Genomic DNA, 6,188 nt, shown 5'->3' with positions numbered 1-6,188 from the left:
AGAGAGAGAGAGAGAGAGAGAGAGAGGATGAAAGAGAGAAGGAGAGTACAGGCCTAGCCTGGGGTAGAGGATGGGGTCTTTAGGGTTTCATGGGCGCAGTCTTTGTTGGTGGGTGTCAAACATCAGAGCAGGAATTTAAGCACAGGAAGAAAAAACAAACGAGCAGCCTATATGGGCAGGTATTGAAATCAACCAAGATCTGAAAAAAAGGCTCCTCGGTGGGGTGCGGCAACCTGGCTCTTTATGCAGCCATGTGGCTGGCACTGTGTGTACTGAGACAGGCTTCTTCCAAGTGGATGCCTCAGCAACCTAAGCTTAAGGCAGGCACTGCATTGCAAAAAGCAAAAAAAACAAACAAAAATACTCAATTGTCAGGGCTTCCCCTACAAATGTGAAGACTGCGTTATGCTAAGTGAAATACGTCAGATGGAAAAAGACAAATACTGTATGGTCGCACTTCTATGTGGAACCTTAAAAAAAACTACAACAGCCAAGCTCATAGATACAGAGAACCCTGGATCGGCGGCCTCCTGCACACCCCACACTGGGGACCGAGCCCGCCACCCAGGCCTGTGTCCTGACTGGAAATCGGACCAGTGACCTTCTGGTTCATCGGTCAATGCTCACCCACTGAGCCACGCCGGCCGGGCTGCATCTGGAATCTTAAAGGCTCCCCAATCTGATACACTCATGGCTGGGAAGCACTGGCCTAGACCTTAATGCCTCCAACACAGTGATTCTCAACCTGTGGGTCGCGACCCCTTTGGCGGTCGAACGACCCTTTCACAGGGGTCACCTAAGACCATCCTGCAGATCAGATATTTCCATGACGATTCCTAACAGTAGCAACATGACAGTTATGAAGTAGCAACGAAAATCATTTTCTGGTTGGGTCACAACATGAGGAGCTGTATTTAAAGGGCCAGAAGGTTGAGAACCACTGCTCCAACATAACACATTCACCCCAGTCCTCTCTCCTGAGCTGTAGGTGACTTACTAAGGAGCTCCCTGCATCCCGCATGGGCATTTAGAAGGCAGCTCACATTTACCATGCAAAATAGCAAACACTTCCCACACCCCTTCCCCTCCATAAAGTATCTGTTTCACTGGGGAGCCTTGCCTTTACTGAAGGGTCCCAGGTTCGACTCCAGTCAAGGACACACGCCTGGGTTATGGGGTCGATCCCCAGAATGAGGCGTGCAGGAGGCAGCTGATCGATGATTCTCTCTCATCATTGATTGTTTCTCTCTCTCTCTCTCCCTCCCTCTCTGAAATCAATACAAATATATTAAAAGAAAACAGCTTGCTGCTCTTGCAACCATTTCAGCATGTGGTGTTCAAAGTGCAGCAAACATGTCATTTGCATGGGCTCTGCTACCTACGCGAAACTCTAAGCAAGTCATTCGGCGTGAGTCCAAAGGGGATTTATTTCTAGAATTGAAAACCTGAGCCTCTCGAGCTTCTGAGTCATGAGAGCTCAGAGGTGAACCCTTTACGGGGAGGCCTGCCCAAGGCTGCCAGAAGCAACGCGCATTCTCCCCAGGCGAGGCCTCGCTGACGATCCCCTGAGAAGCCACAGAAAGCTCACCCGCACAAAGCCATCTCTGGCCTCAGGTGCATACACTGACCTTTTTGTTATTTCCTGAATGCAAGCCATTCCAAAACCATGAACTCTGTGGTCTGAAGCAGGGTTTCTCGGCCCTGGCACTAAAGGTGTGTGGGTAGGGGCAGCCCAGTGCATTGGCCAATGTTTAACAGCATCCCTGGCTTCTACCCGCTAGATGCCATTAACACACACATGCACACAGACACGCAAAAACGCACACACACGCCAGTTGTGACAATAAAAAATGCCCCTAGATATTGCTAAATGTCTACCACTGAGAACCACTGGGTTAAAGCAGCGGTTCTCAACCTGTGGGTCGCGACCCCTTTGGCGGCCGAACGACCCTTTCACAGGGGTCGCCTAAGACCCTCCTGCACATCAGATATTTCCATGACCATTCATAACAGTAGCAACATGACAGTTAGGAAGTAGCCACAAAAATAATTTTATGGTTGGGCCACAACATGAGGAACTGTATTTAAAGGGCCAGAAGGTTGAGAACCACTGGTAAAGGAAGACAGCTTCATGTGAAATCATCAAAGGGGCTGTTAGTGTAGGCCCCAGGGGAGAGACTCACACATCCGCACTGGTGGATCCATGCAGCACAGCTCCCCCACCAGTGACTGCCTCCTACTTCTTGTCCCCTGAATGCATCAAACATCTCCCTAAAGGCCAAAGGAGAAGAGGGGTACCATGGCTCATACAAAGCAGATTGCTCTCAAATCTATTCGTGATAAAACACAGAGTAAGCAAGCGGCTAATAAAGCCGCACGCAAGAGTGCGCCCTCTACTGGAGAGGTGAAGACGGCAGGTGAGTGGATTAAAAAACTCCGGTACATCTATACAATGGAATACTACGCTGCTGTAAAAAAAGAAAGAACTCTTACCATTTGCAACAGCATGAATGGACCTACAGAGCCTTATGCTAAGCAAAATAAGCCAGTCAGAGAAAGGTAAGTATCACATGATCTCACTCATGTGGAGTCTAATGATCAAATAAAACTGATGAATAACATAGATCCAGAGACATAGAAGCATGGAACAGACTGTTGAATTTTAGAGGGAAGGTGGCGGGGGGGCGTGATTAATAGGGGAACTTATATGTCACATGATCTCACTCATGTGGAGTCTAATGAATCAAATAAACTGATACAAAAATAGACCCAGAGACATAGAAGCATCAAACAGACTGTCAAACCTCAGAGGGAAGGCAGCGGAGGGGGGAGATCAACCAATGAACTCATGTGCCTATATACATAACCCATGGACACAGACCATAGAGTCGTGAAGGCCTGGGGTGGGTGGGGACTGGATGGGAGAGGTTAACGGGGGGAAAGAGGGGACATATGTAATACTTTCAACAATATATTTTTTTAAGTCTTCCTAAAGCTGATGTCACAGGGAAACGCAAGGAAGAGTTATCAACGATAGTGACCCCTTCCGAAAGTTCATTCTGATAACTTTAGTGGTTGCAGGATATATTTTAGCTGTTAAATACAGGGACAAACACCAAGATATTGCCTTTCTTTCTTTCTCATTTTTTTTTTCAATTACCTCAAGAGGAAATGTTATCACTATGGCCTATGCTGAACCAAAAAGCAGGAGGGCCACGTGTTGCCATGGCAACAAAGCCACAGCGCATTTCCTGTAACCCTCTGAGTTCACAGTGCAGGCTCCCAGGGGCATCGGACTGGATTTCCTAATTGCTTTACCAGAGGACACTCCCGCATTCCAATCCAAGAAGTAAAACTTGTTACAAGTGATGATGCGCATTTAAATATGGGGTTCCTCTAGCTGAAAGGGGGCTTTATATTTGGAGGACATTTCAAGGGGAAATGCCAACCATGGTGGCTCTTTGTAGATTGCTGACTCCAGCTCAGAATCTGGGGACTCAAGTCAATGTTCTGAAGAGCAAAATTCCAGGGACTCGCCACCACACTAGTCTGTACTCTCATCTCTGACCTTGTTGGTACCTCTGCCCATAGTGCCTTCTGCACTCCCCAGGGTAAGATGATGCCCTTCTCCATCTTCCCAGCACACCTGGTCATAATCTGTCCTGTGCAGTAACACTGGTTCTCGTGTCTGAATTCGCTACTACACTAGAGACTCCTGGAAGGTAGAGGCGATGTCTTCCCTGGCATTTAATAAGAGTTTAATAAATTTCTGCTGAATGAGAGGTTCCTTTTTTGCTTGACACTTAAGATGAAAATCAAAAGATAACAAAAGAAACTCATACAAGAATTTAGAAAAACAAGTGAAAGTACAATTATGAACCAAGACCCATCCCAGACTTCTGGAGGGAGATTTAGAGTTAGTATAGATGCAATCTAAAATTTTCCATCAATGGGTTTCAAGTACCTCCACCATTCATTCACTCATCCATTCATTCACGGAGTATCTACTGAATGTCTACTATGTGCTAGGCATGCAGCAGGTGAGAATGGTCATGTTTAACCTATATATATAAAGAGGTGCCTTAACCGGTTTGGCTCAGTGGATAGAGCGTTGGCCTGTCGACTGAAGGGTCCCAGGTTCCATTCCAGTCAAGGGCATGTACTTTGGTTGCGGGCACATCCCCAGTGGGGAGTGTGCAGGAGGCAGGTGATCGATGTTTCTCTCTCATCGATGTTTCTAACTCTCTGTTCCTCTCCCTTCGTCTCTGTAAAAAAAATCAATAAAATATATTTTTTTAAAAAATAAAAATTAAAAAAATAAAGAGGTAATATGCTAATTGGTACTAACAGTGTCCCAGTCATGATTGGTCAACGGGCTGCATGCGCACAGGAGCTGGTGGGCAGGGACTTGGGCGGAGACACAGACAGGGGGGCCTGCCTAAGCTGCCGCGGTGCGGCTTGAGCAGGCCCGGAGCGGATCTACTTAATTCCCTTTCAATGTGCACAAATTTCGTGCACCGGGCCACCAGTACTTACATAAGGTTTTATAGTGTATGTTACAGTCTCGTCCCCATAACCTAATCCAAGAAATATCTAGAAACTCATTGAGTCATTGTGTTTCCTAAGAACATACATACAAAGTGTGAGATCTACCTGTCCTGATGAATGCTAACCAAGACCCACCCCAGCCATTAAAATTCCAACATACAGTTCATACAAGAAACATATTAATCAGAATTTTATTCTAAGGAGATCTGTCATAGAGGCAGCATTTGCACCCAAGAATTGCTCTCTGCACCAAAGCCACCTGGGCTTTGTCTAAAGGCAGGCTGCTCACTTAGTTATCGCAAAGGAATAGCAAAGAAAAGCCAGGCTGAAGCTAAATGAACTCTACAATGTGTTTCAGCCTCGCTAAATTGTCAAAGCCAAGTGTTCCCAAACTACTCCTCACCTGCATACTCTCCAAGGTTGCCTAGTAGCATTTATAAAACGACCCTAGCATTTCCAAAAGCCCCTATTCAAAATAAGGCCATGCTAGCGTGGGTTTTGAAAACCCAGAAGTAATCAGATATGCTTGGGTCGCTCCGAATCTAGGAATGAGCGAGCTACAATTTCATTTGGGATGTATTAAACTTGTTTGCGAAAATTTTATGTGGGCTAGGCTAAGTTTTTGTTTTCACAAATTGTCAAGAATGTTCTTAGATACTCCCCAGCATGCTAAAGAGAATCTGGCTTGTCCGGCTTCCGTCTGTGCCTACCCTGCCTTCCAAGGGAGACTCGGTCCCACAGAAGTGGTGCTTGAGCTTTTGAGCACTTGAGAGGGGCATGGTTCTGGTTACGGTGCTTAAGGCTAGTGGATGAGGAAGAAAAAGGACACAAAGCAGTATTTCTGAGTATTAAATATCTGATTAGTTCCAAGAAGTTCAAGTCAATTACTCAAGTTATTTCAGAATTATTTCTGGTTGAATAAACGAAGAAACAACATTGAAACAGACTCATAGATACAAAGAACAGACTGATGGGGAACTGGATGAAAAAGGTAAAGCATTGAGAAGTACTGATTGGTGGTTACAAAATACAGGGATGTAAAGTACAGCCTAAGGAATATAGTCAATAATATTGTAATAACTATGTACGGTGCCAGGCGGTTACTGGAAATATCGGGGGATCACTTTGTGGAATATATGATTTTCTAACCACTAAGTGCTGTACACCTGAAACTAATATAAAATAGTATTGGATGTGAACTACAATTGAAAAATAAAATTTTTAATACTGTGCTAACAATATTCTGTTGGCCCTTCCAAAACTAAGACACATATGAATTGTATGACATATCACAGCCCTCTGAAGGTATATTATTGCTCATCAAGGCTCATTAAGGCCTGTCAATCCCCTTTTTGTTTTAGTATTTCCAAAGGAAGAGTAAGCAAAGTAGCATGTAGGCAGATAGCTCAACTCTTATTTTTGGTAATTATTTCATTTTCACATGCTTTAATGGTATATCTTCCTGCTATCTCTTACAGTTTTTTTAAAAATATATTTTACTGATTTTTTACAGAGAGGAAGGGAGAGGGATAGAGAGTTAGAAACATCGATGAGAGAGAAACATCGATCAGCTGCCTCCTGCACACTCCCCACTGGGGATGTGCCTGCAACCAAGGTACATGCCCTTGGCCGGAATCGAA

At 45.0% G+C, this 6,188-nt stretch overlaps 1 long non-coding RNA gene across 1 annotated transcript in view; it reads left to right on the top strand.

Annotated features, from left to right (window-relative positions):
* Nucleotides 1-1,267, top strand: part of LOC107183092 — a 6,114-nt gene extending 4,847 nt beyond the window's left edge. The window contains exon 3 of the long non-coding RNA XR_001513867.1: nucleotides 1,157-1,267. This is a non-coding gene — a long non-coding RNA (uncharacterized LOC107183092). The remainder of the gene's footprint in view (nucleotides 1-1,156) is intronic.
* Nucleotides 1,268-6,188: the final 4,921 nt, after the last annotated feature.

This window comes from Myotis davidii, unplaced genomic scaffold (genome assembly GCF_000327345.1).
Source record: "Myotis davidii unplaced genomic scaffold, ASM32734v1 scaffold1277, whole genome shotgun sequence".
Taxonomy (NCBI): Eukaryota; Metazoa; Chordata; class Mammalia; order Chiroptera; family Vespertilionidae; genus Myotis; species Myotis davidii.
This window is presented reverse-complemented; position numbering and strand designations above follow the sequence as displayed.